The sequence below is a fragment of the Typopeltis vanoorti genome, chromosome 3, assembly GCF_054136105.1.
Source record: "Typopeltis vanoorti isolate ZY-2024b chromosome 3, IOZ_Tvanoo_1.0, whole genome shotgun sequence".
Lineage (NCBI taxonomy): Eukaryota > Metazoa > Arthropoda > Arachnida > Uropygi > Thelyphonidae > Typopeltis > Typopeltis vanoorti.
The window spans coordinates 89,719,110-89,744,995 of record NC_143551.1 but is presented as its reverse complement, the minus strand read 5'-3'; the positions used below and the strand labels follow the sequence as shown (position 1 = coordinate 89,744,995).

The 25,886-nt window shown below is 33.0% G+C and overlaps 1 protein-coding gene across 1 annotated transcript in view; it reads left to right on the top strand.

Annotated features, from left to right (window-relative positions):
• Positions 1-3,221: 3,221 nt before the first annotated feature.
• LOC150108371 (pleckstrin homology domain-containing family G member 7-like) overlaps positions 3,222-25,886 on the top strand; it is a 289,192-nt gene continuing 266,527 nt past the window's right edge. The window contains exon 1 of the mRNA XM_090390719.1: positions 3,222-3,312. The gene's annotated coding sequence lies outside the window, so the exon portion shown is untranslated. The remainder of the gene's footprint in view (positions 3,313-25,886) is intronic.

Here is a 25,886-nt window from a genome sequence, read left to right as displayed (position 1 = left end):
TTTTTATTAGTTCCCCTGTCAGTTGCTTGAACATCTTCCTAAGTTATAGTGGTCGGCCTCCAGCGAGGAGTGGCAGGTTTTTGTTTCCTGGAAACTAATTTTTTCATTTCGCATCGCAGGCTATTTATCATTTAAAAACATTTCTCTCAATATTCTTGATCAGTGTGATGTTGCATGAAGAGTGATAACATCCGTTGATTGAGAAGATCTCCAGTTCAATTCGTACCATAAGCATAAGTCAAAGAACATACAACTGACAGACTACAGATACAGGATTAACCTCCTCATAATAATATACATACATAGTTTATTCACAATATGATACAATGTGGAAAGGGAAAAGAGATTTATATTAAAAATGAAATATTGCAAATTATGGTCTTCCAAGTCTCTCTATCGTGAGCTAACTGGTAGATGTCAAATGGAGTTTTTCAGTTCATCCTACTGATGGTTTCACATATGTGTTGCCAAAATTGTTTGCATGGTCTTCCTCTACTGCGTTTGTCATATTCTGGTTTGTACAGGATGAGGGATTCCAAAAAGGGCGAGACTTCAGGATGTCTGAATTGATGCTCAAGCCATCTGAGTTGTAGTTTTTTGACTATATTGACATTGGTTCTTGCTTAGCCAGATTTAGTACAGAAGAGTTAGGATCCAGGTGTATCCAAGGATCAGTATGACACGTGTAGTTCCAAAGGAGTTAATTATATCTGTAATTTTTGGTGCTTATTGTCCAGGTTTGAAAACCATACAAGAGGATGGATTTACTGGTTGTATAGTATAGTCTAATTTTTGTCTTTAATGATACTAATGATGATTTCCAGATGGGGCGGAGTTTTTATGGAAGACACTAGAACCAGCTGTTTACGTTTTCTGATATTATTTTCTGTATTGCTGATGTACGATCCAATAATATACATAAATACATAATAATATACAAAATAATAATTCGTAGTACTCAAAGGCCTTCAACGCCCTGATTTTTATATACAAATAATTTAGGATAAAGTGGTATTAGTGTTATGCCTAAATATGTATTTTTTGTGTCTAAGCTGGGTCCTGGCCAGTTTATGGGCTGAAAATCCCAGTATCCGGGAACTAAAATGTCACTTTCGTCTGAGACCGGCTAACTCACCTCCAGGTCGAAAAGTTCTGATAAAGACGAGATTCAAACCCAGCTCTGTCCACCACTCAAAGGGCTTCGTCGAAATCAGCGGAGCGACTTAGATTCCATTTACCTCTCCAAATAGCATTCCTTACATTTATATAAAGAGTTATTTCTCCGCAACAGATCTTGGAAATTAATACCATAATGTTATATAAAGATAATAATTAAAAAAATTGATATATAGTTATATAAAGATAATAATTAAAAATGTAAATACCTACGCAGGGCGAATTGCCTACATGAGTTATATAAATTAGCCATTCCACAATCTCACTGAGTAAACAAGAATATAAAGACTTTTTAGAGAGAGAGACAGAGAGAGAGAGAGAGAGAGATGTGATAGACTATATCAAATCTTGTTTTTTAATCTTAAATAACAAATAATTTTCATGGCTATTCAATAGAAAAAGTAACGAAAATATTTTTGAGAGGCAAAGGATTAAAACTGTAGCCTGCAGAGTCTTTTCCATTAAAAAAAGATTCTCGTAACTTAATGAGGAAAACAATAAAATGCATTGCCATCATTAACATCATTCTACTCCATGAGGATCAGAATGCGATCACTAATATTTTTTCAACCTACAAAATCAGTTCAAATCCATAAATTTCGAGTATAACTATCACTGTGCTTTCTTTTCTATTGTTAATTCTCAATTTGTTAGTGGTTTTAATGTATTAAACTGATCCTTTATTTAACCTCGACGCAGATGCATTTGGTTGGATAAATATAACTTTCTGATGTCTCTGCTGTTGTCAATATCTGCTTCGTATGAGTGTCCCACTGCGTCCTCTTCGTCTGATTTCATTAAGTCGAGGCACGTGTCATATTCAACTGTTTTGTGATAAATCAACTTTCTCTTGTTAGAAACGACCTTGTCTCGGCGAGGAAATGGTACACCTGAATGTCGTCACACACACACACACACACACACACACACACACACACACACACACACACACACACACACACACACACACACACACACACACATGTGGCCTATCCTTCTATCTTCGTGGCAATCCTCTATGGTGACGAGGTTACTATTCAATTAACCTCATCCCCAGTCTTCTGCATCTGACAGTTGTTTGTATTCCTGTTTAGTGGAGGAAAAAATTTCCTGTGCTCTCTTCTGAAAGTAACTTCGTATAGCGAGAAAAAAAAAAAACTTCGAAAATTCCCCTTAAGGCGTTTGAACCTAGGTTTCTTTTCCAAATGAGTGTCGTGATCCGTATTGCTTCACGTTTTATCCAAAATATCACGGCATGGCATCATTCAAAGAATTTGTTTTCCATAATTAACGAATACTTGTAAACTCTCTCTCTCTCTCTCTCTCTCTCTCTCTCTCTCTCTCTCTCTCTCTCTCTCTCTCTCTCCTTCTTCCTTCTCTCTTTTACCGTAGCTGTCTACAGCCACATGTAAAGCTTGGCACATTTCATTTATCAAAGTGTTGCGCCTCCACACCATGACGTCATCGGAGCATCGTTGGATTTGCTTGTGATACTTTGAAGGACGAGTAGAGTACGGTGAGTTCTCCGCGTGAGAGGGGAAAAACACGCTACCAGCGCTTCAGGTGTTAGACTGCGGAAACACTGCCAGTCGTGTTTAGGTGAGCGAGAAGGAGAAAGTTAACAGAGGATGTTTAGTTTCGTGTTGTGATCATGCTTTAATAATTTAGCACGCAATGTTGATTCCGTGTGCTTTGTTGTGCACTTAGAACAATGATCTGTTTAATATTTTTGTGGCGATCTGATTGTTCCTTAGCGGCTTCTCTGCAACAAATTTTATAGCTTGTTAATTCCAACATGCAGCATTTGCGTGCTTATCTCTGCTGTTTTCTTTGCCTAATCAAGGACTGATTTTGGTGCATTTAATCTAAGGACTACTTCCATGTCGAACCTCATGGCCGATCGCTGTATGTCTCCATTTCATTCAAGGGTCTTGGATTGCCCCAGACCAATGATGTGTCGACATTCCCAGTGGACTAATATGTTGTCCAGGCGGTCCTACCGCCAAGCCAAATCAGATGAAAGCGAAGCCAAATCACTAATTTCTTCGGGCAGTGGAAGTTCTCTTGAAGAAGAAATCTCCACTTCACCAGTAATTGGTTGTGATATTCCGCCATCCTCAACGCCTTCTAATAAAGGTAAAGAATGTATGTATGTCTGTCTTCATTTGTTTTCTTTTCATTTTTTTTCCCTGTTTATGTGTTTTTAAACATGATCATCCGTGAATCATTTTTGTGTTCCATTTGCTGCATCCTTCATATCTTTGGTGATTATTATCCATTTGTTCTTTCTCAGTTGCGTTTATTATTATTATTATTATCTCTTTATCTTCTTTAAATTTGAGGATTTGCATATCTCAATGTTATTTTTATTTCAACTTCATCAAAGTAATTTAAAAAACATATAAAAATAAAAAAATAGAAAAATCGAACCCTAAAATTGAAACCTAAAAGAGAAATCTAAAATGTGCTTTAAAACGAAATCATTCTGTTCATTAATATATGCTTGAACATCATTCATTATTCAACTTAATTTTAAAAGAAAAATTCAGAAATATAGTTCAACAATAATCAATTTAAGCATTGAGTATTATTATTTCTCTCTAGGTTTCCCGTGTTCTCTCTTGTCTTACGCAGAACAAAATGGTGGTTTATTTTTCAGTGGGTATACTCTAAATGCGTCTTCCTCCTGTAGGTTTTTGTTCAGATAAAATATATTGAAAATTACATTTTCTTGAGTTTATTGGTGCTGAGTAGCGTAAATTCAATGTGCCTTGTACATCATTCATCTAAAATAGCTGAAGCTTGAGCAAGAAACAATAAAAATCATCCATTTGTGTGGGTTGTCAAGATATGGCTTTTAGAGAATACCCACAAGTTACTTTCTTTGGTTTAAAAATATTTAATTTAAAATACTATCTCAAAATAAACTCAAATTTGGTTTCTTAGAGAAAGATAGGCTATATGGAACAGGCATAGAATCTGTCATCTAAATAGATTATATATAGGGCAGAATATCCTTCATAGTTGAATCCTATGCAATGTAAAATAGAATACTAAGGCATTAATTCACTTATGCTTCCTCCCCCATAGAAGAAAAATTTTACCGACTACTTGAAACATCGGATCCACTTCGAGCTAATATGTTTGTTCAAAATTTATTCATCATTGGACATTCATTGTATTTGCTCAAGATGATGCATAAATCTTGAGCAAAAAACTGGCTCAAGATTTTGTATCATATTTCGGATGCCTTCAATATTATGCATGACCTCTACTATATATTATGTAAGAGGTATGCTCAAATTTGATGCATATCTTTGAGACCTGGTGCATTATCGATCCTTTCTTGAAAACGTATAAAAAGTATCTCTACGTGTGTTTGTGTCTAAGAGAGAGAGAGAGAGAGAGAGAGAGAAAGACAGAGCATAGGTCCAAAGGAAATATTTACATACGGTTTCTCTTTTTTTTTTGGTAATAAAAAACACAGAAAAATAAATTTTATTTAAAAAAAATCCATACGTTACAGTGTCTATTGCAGTCTTTAATTATTTCCAATTTAAGTGCATTGGCATCATTCAGTTGGACATATTGCTGACGTGTTAGTAATACAAGAATTGTTTTGCTTCGGTACTTGATTGTACATGCATTATTCATTTTATGTCGAGCTGACTAAGAGTGTTTTAGAGTGACTTTTTAAACATTTCTCATAACGTATTCTTAAGTCATCCTATATTGCTGATACACGCATATTAAAATTGAAACCCAGCAGCAGGTTCAATGCGAGAGAAAAATATAAAGACGTTGTCGAAGAAGAGTGCACTTCTAAGATAAAAAAGGAATTGAAATACTGAAAAAAAAGAGAGATGAAGAAAACAAACAACTATAGTCCTTTTGAAGAAGAATACGAAAGAAAATCACAGACAAAACATCAATATTAATGTATTATATTATATTAATGTAATGTATAGAAGGTAATGTATTAACGATAAATAAAGCAAACAGCGCACAGTTTCTCTGTAAACAGGGAGAGGATGAAGTGCATTTGCAAAATGAGGCATGGCAAGAAAATGGTATGGCTACCACCACCAAAGAGCAAACAGAAAGAACTAAGCGTCATCACAATATATATATATTTTTTTTTTTTAAAAATCTATATATAATTTCGTATATAATACATATTTTTCGATTATTTATATTCAAAAAAAATAAACATCAAAGATTTACATTTAGATAATACTGATGTAATATAAAATATATTTCAACACCTTTTTAATTTTTGGTTAGATAAATTTAAATTATCTTAGTTTCCACAATCATGGATTAAAGATGCCGTGATTATTACTCTGGGAGGATAATGATTGGCAATTCTGTAGCCAATGAAGTTCTAACTGAGGCTCGGCTATTGCTGTTACTCTCCTGCCATGATCAGAGCTTTAATAGCTCAATAACACCTTATCCCTACACAGTCCTCTACAGATAACGGGGAAGATGAAAAGCATTCTTGCCTCGCCCCTTTAAGCCAGTCCTTCTAAGGACTAAGTCATGGATTAAGGTTCTTCCGGTGTGGTGGCCCGGATAAGAATATCTCCACCGGAAATCCATGCGTGTCGTAAGAGGCAACTAAATGGACGCAGAGTTTCGATAGTTTTGCTCTCTTAAGGTTTTTGCCTTGAGGGAGCAATTTGAGTCTCCGGGGAGGGTGTTCTCCTGCACGGCCCAGTAAGGGGATTTGTCGGTGAATGCTTTTCCCTGGAATATGAGCGATGTGCTCAGTGGTGGGGGTGAGCCCGTCACTGAGTAGAACCAACGCTGTTGGAAGGTCTTTCGGCCACTATGGAGTGGTCTAGGGATCGTCCTAATTTTTAGAGTTGGCTTTACTTAATAATCTCCACCGCAAATCCATCGTGTCGTAAGCGGCGACTAAATGGACGCAGAGTTTCGCTCTCTCATTTTTCTTCCGGAATTTTGCTCTCGGTGAGGGGGGGGAGGGGACTTAGATTTCGGGGATTTTCCCTGAGAGAGCATTTTGAGTCTCTGGGGAGGGAGTTCTCCGGCGTGGCCCGTGAGGGGTTTTGTCGGTGGATGCTTCTCCCTGGAATATGAACGGTTCTGCTCAGTTGCGGGGGGGGGGCCGTCACTGAGTGGAGCCAACGCTTAGTTAGACGGTCTTTCGGCCACTATTGATGGTCTATAGGTCGTCTTAATTTTTAGAGACGGCTTTACTTAAATATAAGTAGTGATGCCAGTTATTAGTGTTATTCTGTATATTAGATATCATAAATATATATATATATATATGTGTGTGTGTGTGTGTGTGTGTGTGTGTGTGTGTGTGTGTGTGTGTGTGTGTGTGTGTGTGTGTTAAACAAGTAATAGTGTCATTTATTATTATTAAGAGAGAAATCCAGTTCTTAAAGTTCTTAAAAGAACTGGGCGATGGACTGAGTCCTTGACTCTTTATCCCGTCATCTGAATGAAGTAAATCTGTGTGGATGGATAGATGGATGTGTGGATAGAGCTCTAGTCATGGCTGGGTAACGGCAATAGCCGAGCCTCAGTTAAAACTTCATTGGCTACAGCATTGCCATTTGTTACCCTGGAAGTCCTAAAAAGGACTTTTTAGAGAAATCCAGTCCTTATAGTCCTTATAAGGACTGGCTTAAAGGGGCGAAGCAAGAATGCTTTTCATCTTCCCCGTTATCTGTAGAGGACAGTGTAGGGACAAGGTGGTATTGAGCTATTAAAGCTCTGATCATGGCAGGAGGGTAACAGCAATAGCCGAGCCTCAGTTAGAACTTCATTAGCTACAGCATTGCCATCCATTACCCTCCAAGGGTATTGGATTCCCAAACCAGAGAAATCCAGACAATTGACAATTGACATTTATGTCTTTAGGGGTGAAGCAAGATGCTTTTCATATTCCCCGCTATCTGTTGTGGTTGCAGTGAAGGTAAAATTTATGAGCAGAATGCTCGCCCTGATTGGGCATGGAGATTATGCATCACTAAAGGAGGCCAATATAGCTTTTGGTCTTCTGTATTTGAATATGTCTGTTGGATCGTATGCTGTAGCTTGTTGAACCAAATCGTTGGGATAGAGAAATCCAGTGAGTCAGGGACTATATGTTATATATTATATATCTTAAACAAGTAATGGTGTAGTTATTGGAATTATATATATTATATATATATATATATATTTATTTATTTTAATATAATAAAATTACCATAATATAGTAATATAAAATAGTCTTATTAAAGATTATTTATAAGTTCGGTTTTATGTATAAGAAATCAAAATAATTAATTTCTTTAAATAACACCTTTTAACCATAAACAAGGCCCCCAGAAAGTTCTACCTCTCTGGAACAATATACGTTTTAACGTTAGTGGGAACTAGAGCAGAAGATCAGACACTTGATTTCCCAATGCAGGATATCTGTTTGTGTGTCTCGTAAGGCATACATGTGTGCTCACACGCGTGTGTGTTGTTGACCAGGTATATTGTTAACAAGGGCTGATTGTTTGGAAACCATGGTAACGCTATCATTTATCATCTGTTAGCATCAGGATTTAGTCAAGATGGAAGATATATAGTTCGTATAAAGTAATATGTGTTTCGTTGCTATGAATGAGTAGGTTGGGTCGTACTTGCATGGTTTAAATGTTAATGAGCACTCTAGAAATCAGCGCATGCTCTTACTGAACTAGAAAATGAAAGAAATCTCTTGAATCTGAGCGCTTCTTGATATTGTACAGATATTCAGGGGCGTCACCAAGGAAACGAATGACATCTCATTATCCAAGTAATAAAAGAGAGATATTATTGTACTTTTCGTATCTAGTAATCTTGATTTATTTATTTTCCCCGATTGGAATTCTCCAGTCCAAATCAAGACAAGTTTCAACTTAAACTTACAATCGCTATGCACGTGTTTGGAAGAATGGGATAATGAGTTGCAGGATTACTGAGAATTATGGTTGGTGTATTTACCGTTTTGTTGATAGCAAAGGCTTCACATTTCAGTCGGTTATAATGATCAAAAAATAACTCCCTTATTGAGAAAGTTGAGTACAAAGCCTAAATTTAAAGGGTATAAGGAAAGTTCTGAGTGGTTTATGTTAAGCAAGGCCCAAAGAGTTGACAATTTTATGGTGAAAGGAATCTTGGAGTGAGTAACTTATTAAGGTTACAGATGAATTGTAGGTGAGGAAGTTGACAGTTTAATTTCGATCAGAAAGAGTGGGTATGGTTTAAAAGGGAAAAGATATGAAATCAGACTTTGTTGTATTTAAAATTCGAGTCGCGTACATTACAGAAGTGGCTTTGAAATTTATAGAGGATTTAAAGGAGCAAGGGTTGGAAAAGTATTTTTTATCCACAGATGTAACTTGTTTTTATACTGATTATTTTTGAAACAAAAAAAAAGATAAATATTAACGTTTAGAAAGAACATGCATTATGAATATACGAACTTTATGAGTAAGTAGTATGGGTAGCATGACGTGAAAGAAAAACAGATTCTATAAAAATTAATTAAATTAAATTAAAAAACATCACTTATGAAAACGTCAGCAAGATTATTCTAAAGCTTGATAGAGATGGCTTCCAGTGCAGTGAGGTCTCCAGTCTGTTAATTATTAACTCATGGAACCGTTCTATTCCTTGATGCCTCGAATCGGGAAGATTTCGTTTCCTCATCCCCCCCCCGTGATTCTACTTCGCATTTTCAATGGCTAATGTATATCAGAGATCTACGTGTCCTAGATGGCTCTATCCATTTCTCATTTCTATTCGAGCGTTTGCTATTTCTTTATGAAGATGCATTTTATGAGAAACAGTGTTTTTTTTTTTTTTTTTTTTTTTACATGCAGTCTCTCACAAAATTGTGGAAACAGACCAATGAGAAAGCTTGTTTGAAACGAAGAGGTATTTACCAATATAAGAATACTTACTTTAAACAAGAATGTTTTAATAGGGTGGGGGGGGGGGGTTCTGTAAAGTTATGATAATACCCTCTCTCCGACTTATTTATTTCCTTCAGAACTGCGTTACTCGACTGTTTATATTCATGGTTCTAATTTGTCAAAAACAAAAAAGCACTAAATAACAAATAAAAAGTAACAATAAGTAATCATATACTGTATATGCTATGGGCCAAATGACTACTAGGTCATTACTCATAATGCCCAGCCGTTATAAATAATGACTAAAACGGCCGCAGACTGATAAATATTGATTAATTAATTAATTGATGCTTATGTCATTATGAATAAAGTTACATTCCCTTTGGGCAATTTGATTTTCAAAAAAAAAAAAAAAAAAAAAAACTTCTAACCTAACCTAACCTAAATTACGATCATCTCCTTGTAATATTTTTATATTTCGTACTTAATTCTTTTTCCATGCAGTTTCTGCTGCCATGGTGGCCAATAGCGATATGGGCGGCGTGCAATATCTGAAATATTTCTTCAGTGGGAGCGTAATATTTAATCAAATTGCAATATGCATATTACAATATCCGTATATGATGTTTATATGTTATGGACCAAGTCACTTTGGTTTTTGACTCTTTCACTTTTTCTATCATTGTCAAATACTCTGATTTTGTAAACATTTGAGTGACCTGGGCAAAGTTCCCTTCGACAAAAGAGAAATCCGAAGAATCTGTCCTCTCCCAACCCCTACCGCTTCTAATACTGCCAAAAAGAATCATTATTATCACTTTGCCCGACCGGATGATAGCAGTATTCATATTGACCCGTCAATGTGATAAATTATGATAAACAATGTGAAATTTATTACAGCGTCCGATTTTGGTTGTCATTATTCAAAATGGCCAGCATTATAAATAATGCCCGTATTAATCATTTAGTCCATAACATACACATCTGCTTAAATAAATTTTGTTTCGAAAATATCCTTATTCATGTAGGCAATTTTGAACAACAAAATACATCCATGGTTTAGTGATTTCCATTATTTTTCATACTCCAAATTCTTCCAAACAGAACTCTGTTTTATCATGTAATACATTGCTTAATATAAAAATTCCAAATGAATATTAAAGAGATAAACATTTTAAGTGCGTACAGAAGGACAAACAAGAAAATCATGTTTAAATGAATTCTGAAGAAATGCAAATGTTATTTGTTCGAAGATATTTTTGTGAAACTATAGTACCAACTTTCTAATCGATAATAGTGTTTGTTCTAATTCTAAGCTACCTCACTACATAAAACATCTCAATCAATATTGCTCTTTCATCTTTTCTTGAAGGCGTAGAAAACGAGAAGTGAAGACTATTGTATCTGTGTTTGTAAACTGATTCTCTCTCACTCCCTGTGGATAAATGATTGCCTGTTTGGAATCTCTAAAAGATCAAAAATGATGAAAATAGCTAACATAAATATCTCATAGCGAAAAATATGACTCACAACTAGATAAAATATTACACCATCCCAGTCATTCTTTTCATACTATAATATGACATATGCAGTACTTTTATATCTGATTTCAGTATATAGCTTTGTTACAAACTTCGTTAATAACTCAACGCATCCTGTGTTATAAATAATTTTATACGTTTTCTAACGTAAGATTGATGATATGTTTAGAGAGGAAAAAAATGTGTATTGTTATTTTCAAAGCTACCTTCAAAATACGTACGATAAAAAAAGAGTAAATTCTCTCCATCTTTCTAGCTTGAAAACAAACAATTTTTATGATATTATTATTAGCCTAAAATGAGACGTCTCTGCAGGCACAGATGGTAGCTTAGCAACACGATTTACACCTAGAACGAGAGGATAGATCTATATGCGTTTGTTATATTGATCATCACTGTAGAGCTGAGTTGGTATATGAGGGTGGCAGAGAAGACAGAGACGTATTTATTTTTTCTTAGTGAATTTAAAGTTTTTGTACGTAGAATAAAATAGGAATAGAATGCATTTTGTTCCATTTAGTTGTTTTTCACCATTATAAAGTTTTACTTATCATTTCATCGTTAAAAGATACACTGTACTTTGAAGTTGAATTCATACACTAAAAGGTAACCCCATATTTAAAAGTTACTGTTCTACACTAAAAGGTACATCCGTAGTTAATAGTTGATGCTTGCAACCATGTTATTATCAGCTTTTATTAGAAAGCTGTCTGAAGTTAAGGTTATTCCTCTATTTTTTCATGCATCATCATCATCTTTGGTTCTAATAGGCACTTAAGCGCCCACGAGCTTCCAGGTGTCATTGGATTTCGTAACCGTAATTCGAGGATGCCTATAGATATTTTTTGTATGTGTTCTAATGACCTGTTTGCCTGGTTGTGTTTCCCGAGAGTTTCTCCTTCCACCTGTATGTGGCCGACTAACTCACCTTCAGCTAAAAAGCCCTCATAAAGGTTCTTTGCGACGGGATCAAGCAGTCTTTTCAACCAAAGGGCTTCGTCTATACGGATTGAGCTACGCAGCCTCCTTATTCTTTCCATCATTAATCAACATATTCTTGATTTAATCCATCTTTTTTTTAATCAGTCATTTTCATTCGAAACACATGGTTGCAGTTTTTTTTGTTCATCTCAAGAATAAATAAACAGTTGCACTAAGACAAATGAAGGCGATCGAATTCCAGATTGTTGAAGAGACTCTGGAAATTAATTAAGTTGCTGATTACTTAGGAAAACATTTCTCCCCTCTTAAGAAACGGGCTAAAATTATGTACATGAAATATAATTAATTTCATCTGCCTGTTCGCATCGCTCCCACGGCTTAGCACTTACTTAAAGACCTCTAGAGTTTTGAAACAATGTTTCATTGAAGAATGCAGTTAAGAATAAATACCTTGTATTTGATAGTTATTAGAATAGGAATAAGCGAGTGATGTATACTGGGTACAGTTTTGATATAGAAGATTAAGGAATTGTGTAATATTTTAAAACAACTTCGTATATAAAAATATATATATATATATATATATTTTGTTAAATACATGCGATACATTATAGATTTATTGGTTATTTATTGTAAGCTATGCTTTTTAAAATAAATATAAATACTATACTAAATTCTATGGTATTGTATCAAATCTATTGGATTAAAAATATTGAAATTATGAAAAAGTGTCTGAGTTCCTTTTTAGGTGAACCAATTTGTCACTAATTCTTCATAATAGCATATTATAAAAATTTAAAGGCGTCTTCGATTTTTTTTAAATTTTACAACAAAAATCTAATTATTCAAAAATTTTAAATCTAAATAAAAATTAAAATAAAAGTTGCATTATTATTTCTAAGATAAATCAAACAAATTTTTAAAATGCATAAAACTTTCGTCTCGAAACGCTGTCACCGAAACTTGTATAAATATAGAAATATGAAAAATAAAATATCTTAATATAAATAGTAAATTTCTTGTGTCTAAGCGTCTTTATATAATTAAAATATAATTTAATTAGAATTAGAATTTAACTAATATATCATTTAATTTGATTAAAATGAGTATCATCAAAATTGTCTTAAATAATGTTACAAATTTTGCATTGGGAATAAAATTTTATCGATAAATTTAACAAAACTCACACAAGACTACAGTTGTCTTCTTTGTGTATTCAGGAAAATGTCTGTTTCTCATTTCATTAGTCTTAAACGAAGTGTATTTCGTTTACGATGTAAGGAAAGATGTGATATCTAAATGAAAAAGACAGTTTTTTGAAAGATATTTACTTAAAAGCGAAGTTTGGTTATCTACTAATAACATAGGAATTCTGCACGCGTCTACTTTGGCGCGTAACAATTTTCAGTTGCATAAAATGTATGTCAAAATGTATGTGACGTGGCTGCATTATATCGCAACACACGTCCAAAGTTGCTTTGAAAATAACAGCACAAATTTGCAGACACGTAAAAAAGAAGAAAAAATACTGATCCAATCTACTTATAAATGTCACACACACACACAGAAAATATTTGTTATTTTTACTGAACGTATTCTGAATGACGATGGTTACCATAGTTACGACTCGAATATTTTCAACAGTAACCAATAAAAAGCAGTAAGCCAGATTAACTTGGAGAAAGTGTTTGCTTCAGGCTATTAGTTGGGGCATATGAAGAAACGTGTTCTTTAAAATAAATGTTTTTACCCAACTATTTGAAGTTTACTTGCGCACAAACGTACACGTTTGTTTAATGAAAGATTATGAAATACTTTCAGAAATCAATGTGAAATAGAAGATATCAAGGGGGGGGGGAGTGTTGGGATGAGAAGAGGGACAAATGAATCGATCGATGCGACAATGAAATATAAAGAAACGGTCAGTCTGAAGTGAATGAAAAAAGAAATCATAAAATAAATGAAAAGGAAATGAAACTAAGCCACACACACACACACACACAGAGATTGTCAGAAAGCGATATTTTGGTCTTTATACAGTTTTTTTACATCCGTTATTTCTCCTGCTTTTCGTTTATTTTTATTTTTTATCTTCTGGGACCTCTATAGGCAGACAATAACGATAATTCTTTGGTTAGAAAGACCCGGGTTCGATTCCCGCCAGTAAATATTTTATAAGAGCTTTTCAACTAAAAGCCAACATTCAGTCTTATATACAGAGCTGAGTATGAAGAGTTTCGTTACTAGATTTACAGATCCCCCGCTCCTACTTCAAGGATTTATTCTAGTCTATTTTCAAAACAGAATTAAGTACTAGTTTTGGGCAACGGTTTCTTCCTTGAATTTGCGACTCTTCTTTTAAAACAAATTAGCCTTCAAACACTCCTAATTGACAGATGTAATAAATCGTTGCGTTCATTTCCTCAGTGGTAATTCAAACAACTCATTGATACTTAGCAGTAACACCTATAAGGTAGATTAAGACATCTTCAGTTAAACTGTGATTACAAAGAACAGTCAACTAAAAATCACTTTCAATTAGTGCCCGTCTAAAAGTGTTTCGTAGGGAGGAATTAACCGCTGAAAAAAGGTCTGTTGAGTATGTTAATTTAAAAAAGCTTTGCTTACCAGTCCGTGAAGATTGTGGCAAATTTAATACAGAGAGAGAGCGAGAAAGATAAATGAATAACTTTCGCTGCTAGTTAAAAATAGTTAAAATCATTACGAGTCGAGTGTTGAATGTCACGTTCATGTCAAAGCTAAGATGTCTGCTGCACGGGCCCCCCCCCTTGATTTTTCGCCTTTTCTACTTCAAACAAACGCTGAAATTGGATCTCATCGCGTCGTCATGTTTAATTTACAGTTAAGTTGGTTACCACGGCGAGAATCAATCTCCTCCTGCGTTTCGTTTGGCGCGTGCTGAATAATTTCATTATCACTTACGATGTCAGCGCGTTCATTTGCTTTGTCGGCAATAGCTCATTCCTTTAAACCTTCCTTGGTTAATATTTCAAGTCTTTGTGAATGCTCTCTCTCTCTCTCTCCTTTGATAGCTAGATCACGAGGTCTTTGAAGAGAATTTCACAGTTTCATTCAAGATATTTTCTATAGTTTTCTATTGACAATAAAGCAAGATAATTATTATTTTGAAAATTGGCATATCGTTTTTTTTTTAAAATAATTTTCTAAAAATATCTATTCGTACTTTTCTTACCTCCCAAACAAAATGAACTTTCTATAGATTCAATGACTTTATATTCCTGGTTTTATCACTTTAACACTACCTTATGACTTCGGATGTGAATTCACCAACGTATAACAAACTCAATTCATTCTTTACACATTCTCATACAGCAATAGATAATTCCTTACCACGAAGTGATTTTTTGAATGGACAGTACACACACCAACTAGAAGTTTGTATTCGTTATACATTTACAAAAAAAAAAATGCTTTCAATAGCTTTTATATAATCTCTCTCTACACATACATACACACCACAATTCTTTATAAAATAGACCATACTGTAGACAGATCTAGAAGCTAACGGTATTGCAATAGCGCTGAGTAAATGCCATGTCACTTTATATTATTAGTTGTTCCACAGCAAAACAGGTATACTTAGTAGGTCGAGGTCTAATTTGATTACTCGCGTAGCTTCCATAAATAAGAAATAAAGGAGCATGGGTGGAGAGAACACATAAGATATGAATAAATAGGATAATGTTCTGTGCGATGGGTCCTATGGGTTATACCAGAAGGAGTATATAGTAAACAAACATCCTTAGCGAGATAATAATGCCATTAGGCGCCTGTGGTTGCTATGTAATTGTGGTAATTAACTCTACTGACAGGTGATGAACAAATTCCCTTGATACGGAGTTCTATTAGGTAGATGTTGTGTATTCATTTTCCAACGGTTAGCTATTATCCATTAATATAATAGATAATGACTTCATTGCGCAATTAGCAGATGTAATTAGCAGTTAGGCCACCATAAAATGTCCATAAGGGCTTGTACAAACAACCCACGTATACGTCTAAGCCAATGTCGTGCCCCAGACACTGTACGGGTTGAAAAACTTTTCCACAGGTGACATTTGGTATATCTCATTCTCTCTGTGGACCTGATAGGACACAGAAAAAATAAGATGTACCAAATGTCATCTATAGAAACGTCATCAATATTGGGGGGGGGGGGGAGCAACAGTATTTTTCTCTATTATATGCCAGAAGTACACTAATAATATTTTATTTTGCTGAACTATAATCCAACTACTAAGTTATTATTCATATGATTCTGATGCAGCTTTTTGTTTCATTTAACACATCCAAGTAAATAATTTAGTATATGAATCCCACCCTAGAAAGGTTGTTAGCCTATTTTCAAGTCATATTAGGCCTCCAATCATCACCATGGGAGATGAAATTTATATAACACTAAACACGATGAACAATGGATGAATCACCTTGCAACTTCATTTATATCGTTGTCAAAGAAAACTGCCAATACGTACTGGTAATCGGTATGGTTTTCTCCATTATTCAGCTAAAACATGGATCTCATTTTTAAAAACTGGACGAAATTAATATACTTTTTATCTTCGTTGTCGGAATAAGGATTAAGCTAAATAACTAGTTATAAAAATGCGCCTTTTTCGACAAGTCTGCTTATACAGGAATCTTTATTCACATAATTCATATGAAAATTACAGGACATATGAGAATGTATGATCCCCTCCCTTCCACACACACACACACACACACACGCCTACATTTGGCGAATAGAAAATTAGTGGAAAAACAGTTTTACAACAAGAGGAGTTAGATAGAAGTGCTATTATAAGCAGAAGAAAAAATCAAATTATAAAAGGATAATAAAAAGTAATTCTTAATCAGTGAAACTAATTTGAATGGTTATTTAAAAATCTAAGTTTGTCAGTTTTTGGCAGTCCTAAAACCTAGCTACGCTTTCATAAACTTCGTTTTTTGTTAGAACAGTCAAGTTCCAATTGCTTCGTCTATTAATGTGTTGCCTTTCATTGAGTGTACTAATTTACTGGAAGGAAACCCAAGTTTAAGGAGAGTTTCTGAAATCTCCATGTGAGATGAACTATCTGATTCCAAGTTCATGGGAACATTAATGTTTTAAGTCTTCTGATGTGAGGCCACTATCTTGCTTAGTGGTACTATAAGGTTACACCCTTCTTGGTACGGATTGCCAAGAAAACATTCCTCACGTCCAAGATGGGATTCAAACCCGGAAAATACACCAGATAGTGCCTTTTAAAAATTTTGCTAGAAACATATTCCATCCCAACTCGAATGTTTCAACGAAAATGTACTGTTTCCATTCTTCTTACCAATTATACTTGTTTTATCCATTAAGTATTATTCTATCTTATTGATATTTTTATTAATTTTATTAAATTATAAATGCATTTTATAAATTAAATGTATTTATAATTTAAAAATTTTATAACTCTATATTGGAACAAGTTTTAACTTTCTGAATACTTTTATTATTAATTAAGTTTTATACACCAATTGTATGTTTACTTAATGAATATACATTAATCAAAGGAAATAAATAGGTTTATGGAGAAGAATGTGCTTTTAAAATAAAAGCAGTGTAGCAAAATGTGCATGGTTTGAATTTACTGACAAAGAATTTACCAAAAAAGATGAAAATATAAAATAAACAGAACATAAAATTATTTTTTAAATTAATTTATAATAATTCCACTTTTTTTTATGAAAAGCTATATCAGAATTAACTATTACAAAATTAATGTAGGTTTCTTTTTTTAAAAAAAAGTATTGATTATTATATAATTAATGTAGAATTAATTCTTTCTTTGAAAGAGTATAATAGAATTATTGATTTATAATTAGAATTAATTGTAACAGAATAAGTCGTTTTAAAAATAATCAGAGGTAATTTATGCAAAATTAATTTAGCTCTTTTTATAAAAAAAATGAATAAATTTAGTTTTCTAATGTAGTTACTTTTATAAAATAAGAAGTAAATTAAATTATTTTTAAATAACTAGCTCTTTTTAAACGCTTAAAAATAATTGTTTTTAAATAAGAATATCACAGAATTAACTGATACAGAATTAGCACTTTTTTTTAATATAAAAATGAAAGAATTATTTGAAAACATGGTTCTAGTCTACAAAATGTACTTTCCCCCTCAAGTTAAACCTGTTCTGAAGCACATGTGTAGTCGTAAATATAGCGAACAGCAGGAGGTAATAAAGTTGGATGGAAATCACGTGGAAGGTACTTCTGAATGACACGATGTGCCAAGCAACCGAATGATAAGACTCGTTTGTCACCCATGAGATCCGTGCTTGTTACCGCACACATCGGCAACACATGCATGAAATATATGCTGCTTTTCTTTTCGTGTTTTTTTATTATTAACATTTTATCGGAGCATAAAATTTAAATCACTTCATACGTTTGAATTGATAATAGAACCAGGAAATTCTGAAGGAGATTAAAATGTTCAAAAACGAAGTTTGCAGCATTATTTTTAAAATAAAATCTGAAAAATGTTTCAATATTAGATAATGTTTTGCAGTGAAAACATTTTCCCACTTTTAATTCAAATGAAAGGTTTTTTATTCTAAAGGATACGTTAATATTTTCGTGCACTTATGAGAATAATTTTAAAAACAAAAAAAACTCGTTAACTAAGTTAATCTGTAACAGATGGCATAATAAACAAAATCGCGCAGTCACTTACCAGAATATGTCTAAAGTCACTTACCAGAAAATCTTCCTATTAAAAGGATTAAAATATAAGTGGTCTTTCTAGGAATCTCTCGTAAAAAAATGAACAAAACAACAAAATATACTGTTGCACAATTTATCCATATTTTAATGATGATAAGACGAAAATTGTGAAATGTGTTCTTTCGTTAATGCGAAAGATTTGAATAATATTTGTGAAGTAACCGAGCAACATCTTCTATTTTTATTTAAACTTTATCGTATGCATCTTTGTACACTAAGCTTGCTGCGTGCAAAAAGGTTAAAATTAAGTTCTTAAGTAATTGCGCGCGATCTTCGAATAATTTGTCAGTTTTGAGAGATGACAAAACTCTTCTTTATACATCTGAAACTAGCTAGGTTTTTATTGATTTGGAATTAGCAGCTAAAATAATACATCATCAGGTTCTTGGTATATCATTTGCATATCGTAATATTACTGTTCCTTGTTTATAGTTTCCCTAATACATTTTTCTAAATATAAATGAAATGGGTTTTCAATCCTGTCTTAATAGCAAAAGGTTCATATCTAATTAGCCAATACCGTGTGCTTCGGCTGTCAGTGGTGCAAATTTTCATTAAATTTATTATCTTACGAAGTGTTTCATGTTCACTTGATACTCCCCAAAGAGGTTTTTAATTAATGTTATCATATGTTTTTCTAAAATCTATAAATTAAACATTGAAGGGCTGATCGTATTCCCATGTTTTTAGTGAAAAATCTGATCAGGTGGGAACTTGCTTCTTCGGAATCTTTCTTGATATTACGTATATTTTCTTCAGTATATTGTAAGATTCTTTTTTTTTGTTAAATAAAAGTTTGAAGCCTGTGTTCAGGAGTGATAGCTCTCTGTGATTTTCAGATTAATTTTTCTTTCCTTTTTATACATTGGTATGATTAGTGATTCTTTCCATTTTGAAGATATCTCTTCGTTTTCCCATATTAAATTTCACACTTTATATATTTCTGTAATTAATTCACTACAAAATTGAGCAATTATTCCGTCAGTATCTGGTGTTCTGGTGTTTATGAGTCACTTTATAATTTTTCTATTATACTTCTGCTAGTGAAGGCTTCAATATTTCTAAGTGACAGGTTCACCACAGTTCGAGATTGTTTAAAGTGTTTCTTCTATTTGATCTCTAGAGAGTTTATCCATTGATATTGTTGATTATTGTTCTTTACACATGTGGCCCTGGTTTTTTGCTTTCTGATTTCGCATAAGATTTTTCTTTGATTATTTAATTTCAGTTTAGTTAAAGGTTAATTAAAAGTTATTTAATATTTAAGTACAAGGTTATACTTTAAATTATTTAAACGCGATACCTCTACTATAATTACGTTTAATTACATTTAATTAACATGAAATTATAGCACACTCTGTTTTGGAAACTGGTAAGCAACTGGTTTTCTGTCAATCATCATAGCGACTGTTGAGTGCAATTCTGTGGCTTTGTAGACGACAAGGAAACAGCAACGCTGCAGATAATTGTTACTGAAGTATATACAGGAACATCATCTGGTGTTCCTGTATATACTCGTATCTTTTATAATCGATTTTGGGTAAAACTAAGAGTTAAAAATCGGTGTTTATACCAGGAGAAAATATCATATTACCTGCTTCAAAAATAGCTTAATTTGAAAATTGTTTAAAAGCATAGGAAAGTTTACAATTAATGTCTAGACCATACATGGTCTTTCTTCTACCGATCTAGCTTTATTGAAGTCGATATATGCAATGTAGGCTTCGGTAAGGCTCTTGCTGATATGCAGTTTCAGATAAGAGACTGAGTTATGTGATTCTACTACACTTCTATTATAGATAGACTTCCTTCCAGAGTTTACCATTAAATATTACCAAGGCAAAACGTATACCTCAGGAAATAAGAATGAAGATTACCATAATCCTCTAGAAAATACGTTTTTTTTCTACAGTAGCCCATTCGTTCTTTCTTGATTAAATAGAACAAAGGTAATAACATTATTTTTCTTGATCTTATCTTGAAAACAGAGTTTCTTACTTTAAGCTTTTGAAGAGTATATTTATCTTTACGCGAAACTTCTGGAACTAGACACAAAACCTCTAATGAGTTTGAGAGAAAAGAAAAACTGAATACAGTTTTTTTTTTTTTTTTGTATAAGAAATCAACGTTTTTGGAAGTCTTGATGCATTTAACTTTCTCTAATATTTATCTTAAAGGATGTTTTTAAATCTGATGTTTTAAGCTATTTGATCATGTCACGTGTTTTAGCAGCAAACGTATTTCTCCATTTTTTTAAGGAAAGATAATTGAATTGAATAGAATTAAATAAATCGAATTAAATTAAAATATTTAAATGAAAAGAAATTAAACCGTGTAGGTGACTGTATTTTATAATTTAAGCTTTAATTTCTTTTTTAACCATTCTCTTATTCATAATAAACAGCCGTTAGTTACTTTTTGACGAGAACGTTTTTTTTTTCAGTTATTCCGGCAGTCAAGTATGTGTTTTTTTTTAACTTCTTTCAATTCTTAAAAAGAAGACCAAAAACGTGATAATCATTTAGATAGACTTCTCATTGTAGAGCGAATGAAGAGGAATTTGAAATCCTTTTTTTTTTTAACTATTTCAATAGTCGCATTGGCTGCATACATTCGAGCATTTCACAATCATAAAAGAATTTGAATTTCTTTTGATAACATTTCTTTCATTTCTTTTTGAATTTTCTTCAACTTGTACTTCACTAACATTCTTCTGTAATTCTTGACGAGTTTTAGGAGAGTTTTTTTTTTACTACAAAATTTTAAAGCGAGCCAACTGATATGTTTATTCTTCAATTGTATGAGAAACAAGCAGCAACAACGACTTACTAAGTCGAAGCCAGTTTTAAGTCAACTGTTTTCCTTTAAGCTTCGCATAAAAACATTTTTATTTTATTATTTTTAATCCACTCTCCTACGAACAGTCGTCGGGTTCTCATCCCACTGTGAGTATAAATGTTTGTGATTGCCTTTAATTGCGAGATGAATTTCATCACCCAGTTTGAAACTATTACTTCTCTTATTCTAGAGGTCTGAAGTGGCCTGTGTAAAATAAATAAATAAAAATTAATAAATAAAAAAATCCTTAGCCCATCCACGCTACTAAATGCATTATAGGTTTATAACCTTTTGTGATGGGAGTTACATAAAAAATAATATTAGTAAAGAAAAATGAAATAAATATTGAAATGTAAAAGCCTTTTGACCCGGAATCATAAAATAGGATCGACAGAAACCGGTAATGAAAACGAATATTTAAAAACTGTACCAGGATTTAATATGGATTCATTTACTCCTAAAAGACACATAAATCTTTTCTTTGCGTGTGCAAAGAAAAGACAGACGATGAACAAAGCAATAATATCTTAATTTTTATCCTGCTACTTAAAATAGGCGAAAGTCTCTCTGAACACAATATCATTAGAAAATCAGGGTTGCGCAACCAACAATATACCCTAACAGCTGCTTCACCTTCGGTAGTCATGACAACGAGAACACTTGTAAACGAGTGGCAGGTCCTTTAAGTTGATTCAGTATCCTGTAACTGATGTTAGGGTTTATGTTATCGGTCTCTGCAAACAGCAGGTCATCAAAGAACACTTCATCCATCATTGAGGAAGCTGTTCAATGCTGACTTTCTTCCGAAGATCCTCTCTCTCTCTCTCTCTCTCTCTCTCTCACACACACACACACACATAGAATCTTTGGCAATATCCGTAATTAGCTGTGCAAGCACATATAAAAAAAATTAGACACATCGGTAAGTACAGAAATATCTGTAGATTTATAGTAGGGATATTACAGATTGCTTTGAATAAAAACGTGAACAGACAAAAATCATAATCATCGTTCTTAGTATTTTTCTATCATTTATAGATAAATATCACTTATCAAAAAATTGGTTTAGTCGGAATTATTGGTTGCATGCTGAGTGATAATTTGCATCTATATTGCTGACAATGAGTCAAGCGCATTGAACGAACTCATTGCAGCATGCAAATTTCCCTAAGGTTTGCTAATGTAGCGATTAGCACAACACCGACGGAGTTTCCGTCTCATTTAAATGGGAAATATGGCATGAACACACAACATATTCTCCCCCCCCCATCTCTCTCTCTCTCTCTCTCTCTCGGCCCCTTCATCCTTGAAATAGGGTACATCGAGAGACAGGAAAACAGAGTTAATGTAGAACACTATTTCAGTAAACGAAGGAAGCAGTGGAAACTCATAAAAGAAAATTAACATATTTACAACAGAAATCTGATTTAGTCATTTGTTTCAAAATAAACATACACTTTTTTATATCATTATATTCGGCTGAAATAAAACAGAATTGACAGTGACCCTTATAGCTAAATACAGCGATAATTAGTTATAACCGATTCCAAAATGGCAAACATAAATAAAAGAGAAAAATAAAAACAAAATAGAAAAAAAAACTGAACAAATTTTCTTTCCACTTTTGGAGACATTATTATTAGTATTAGTATTAACATTGTGAACGATTCTCATATTACTATTAACATAATAGTTTGTTATGTTAATAAAAATAAATAAATAAATATTCAAGAGATCCACTCAACAGAGCTACCCGCATTATTAATATTATCAGATTTCCTAACATTCTCAATTTCTTTTTTGTTGTGCAAAGACAGGTCGATTTTAACATGTAGTAATATTTAAATAAGCTGTATGACTTCAAATACAGTTCCTAGTCATTTTAAGTTTTAACGCCTTTAACAATTCTAATATGCGTTTCCCTGGTAACCCCACTCGTCAATCTCTATGAATAGAATTTCAATGTGCTTTGGGGTATAGGATACATATTCTCAAATTCTTAGTTGCGGGTAATGCAAACCAGCTACGACAGTCACTTTTATCTTTAAACATTTCAGAAGTTTCCATAACGTTGTATTTTATACGCGTATTATACTAGAAAATATATGCCAAAATATTTTCGGTCGAATGCGTCTTTTTATCACAGAATTATTTCTTTTGAATGTACGATTTTAAACTAAAAATAAAAAATAATAAAAAAACGAGTCATCCAAGTTTGGATATTTAATTGTATGTAAAACACATTGCGAAATGTATTCTCGGAATTTTCTCTTCGTATGCATTTTGTGATTTTATTGATTATATTGATTACTAGAAGATAATATTGATTACTAGCTTGTAATCAATATTATTAGCTTGTTGTAAATACATTAACAATAAATATGTTGTATACATTATTATCCCTGCAAACAACAATTTGCAATATAGTGTAACAACTGCATATATTTTTTATTTTTATATTATCCGATCTTTACTGTGGGTTCGAATTTGTGACACGTCCTTGAATGAAAACAAACGGAGGAAGATAAAGATCAATCGTTTGTCCTTGATATTTGCTAATGTTTCTCGCAAAGAGGTACACAAAATGCATTGTCGAATTATCCTACACCTGATGCACTCACTAAATCGATTGTCCTTCTCACTTCCTGTGTGCAGTAACGGCGTATATTTTTACGTTAAACTGGTGGTGAGCACTTAAATTATATCCGGTGTCTTAAATGCTCATCGCTATCTTAGGTTGTGTACTCATATAATAGGGAAAATATCCATAACTTTATCTCAGATTTCACGTTTGTAGTCAACATTGGCAAGTTTAAGTTTAGGGATGTAATATAATCGAGAACTGAATTATTAAAATTTCAGAATATGAACGTCAGGATAGTTTCTGTTTAAAATAGCACGAAGTAAATCAGAATTTATGTATTTGTATTAGCATTCGCACAAGTTTCTTGTAATAGTCAGAGAGAAAAGCTTTACTTAGTTCAAGTTTATAATGCTTGAATTGCTGGAACCATGAAGGATGGTTGACCAACACTTCGTTGAAACATCCCTCAAGTATCTTTCCCCTAATATTCTTCTCAGATGGTTAAATTACTTGTAATTAATTTCAAAATGTTGCAGTGTTTAACTTAAAACTAACGTCTTCGCTGACTCCATAATGAAATTTAGAGTGCATACCCAGCAAACTTCTTTTGCACAGATATAGTTTTTTTTAATTAATAACGACATTAATATGTAAGCAATAAATATGAACTTTGTGGAGAAGAATACTTTTAAAAAAACAACCGATTTACGTACACTAAAAATCGAAGCACTATAAAGAGTGGTATTTTATTTTTATTTTTCCGAAATAAATCGGATGCAGTATCGGCGTGACTCAAAATATATTCAATAAGATTTTTCTGTCTTTTGGGAAGTTTTGCTATTCTGTTAACAGATGTCTCTAAAATAGAAAAATGGTGAAATAGCAAAATTTTACTTACTGACACTCATTGGAAATTTTTTTCATATCAACCCAACACACGCACATGGGTGATCTGAGACCTATAACACAACAATGCTTTGTATGGACACGTGATTACAAGAGACGAAAGGAAATTTTTTTTTGAGTAGTAGGGGGTGTATTTGTTGAGAAAAACAGTAGTATGAGAAACACTATTACAAAACAGAGAGAGGTAGTGTATGGAATGAAGGAAAAGTGTGACAAGTTGCTTTGGTAGGTTTACAGCTGAATCATTTATGGGTGTTGGTCAACAGCGTCCATGGAGAGAGAGAGAGAGAGAGAGAATACAATCTGTAATTCTTAAAGAGATTTGATGTACCACACCAGATGATACATCTCGGATGGTTTCGGACTTATCAAATGTTAGGAGTTGAAAAAAAACAGAAGTACTCTTTAAAATGAAAAGAATGCTAAGTTACTGGTGGCTAAGGAGATAACGTGATGTGTTTGTGTCAAGATAGGCTGCATGTGAAAAAAATAACAGCCAGATCAGTTAAAGCAACGATATTTAAAAAAAAAAAACACCGATAACGTTTTAAGGGATATTTACAAAAGAGAAATATGTTCTGATAAACAGCACAATAAATGAATAGATTGACAGTTAATATTAATTTATTATTATTTATATTAATAATAATATTAGTCATAATAATTTATTAATAGAGAAATAATTTTATAAATTAGTATGGTATTTATTCTGATAAACAGAATATATTAATCCAATTTTTTCTGTCCATCGCGTGCTTCATGTTCTTCATATCTCTTGCAGGTGTGTTGTAGCGGTCCATGTCAGGGCCATCATATTTGGCCAAAAATTATACAACAAATCAAATCATTTCGTAAGTAATTTTAGGGTTTAAGCTAGTAATTTAACATGACCTACCGTAGCAGAAACGAACATTCTCAGATAAATGCCTCAATTTGAGGGCCGCAATATTAAACATGACCTCAGAGTGAAATACTAATCAATAAACTACTTAGCTTTGCCGTTGTCAGAAGCAGCGAATTCGTGATGAGCAGAGTCGAAGCAATAATAATACTCTTCCATACATCCAATACACAACAGACAAGAGTGCATCAGCAATGAGCTTTATGATATATATATCTGAGAAAAAATGTCGCATTTTAATCTCCCAAAACTATTACTTTTATTAATGATATTTGACCGTGATCAGA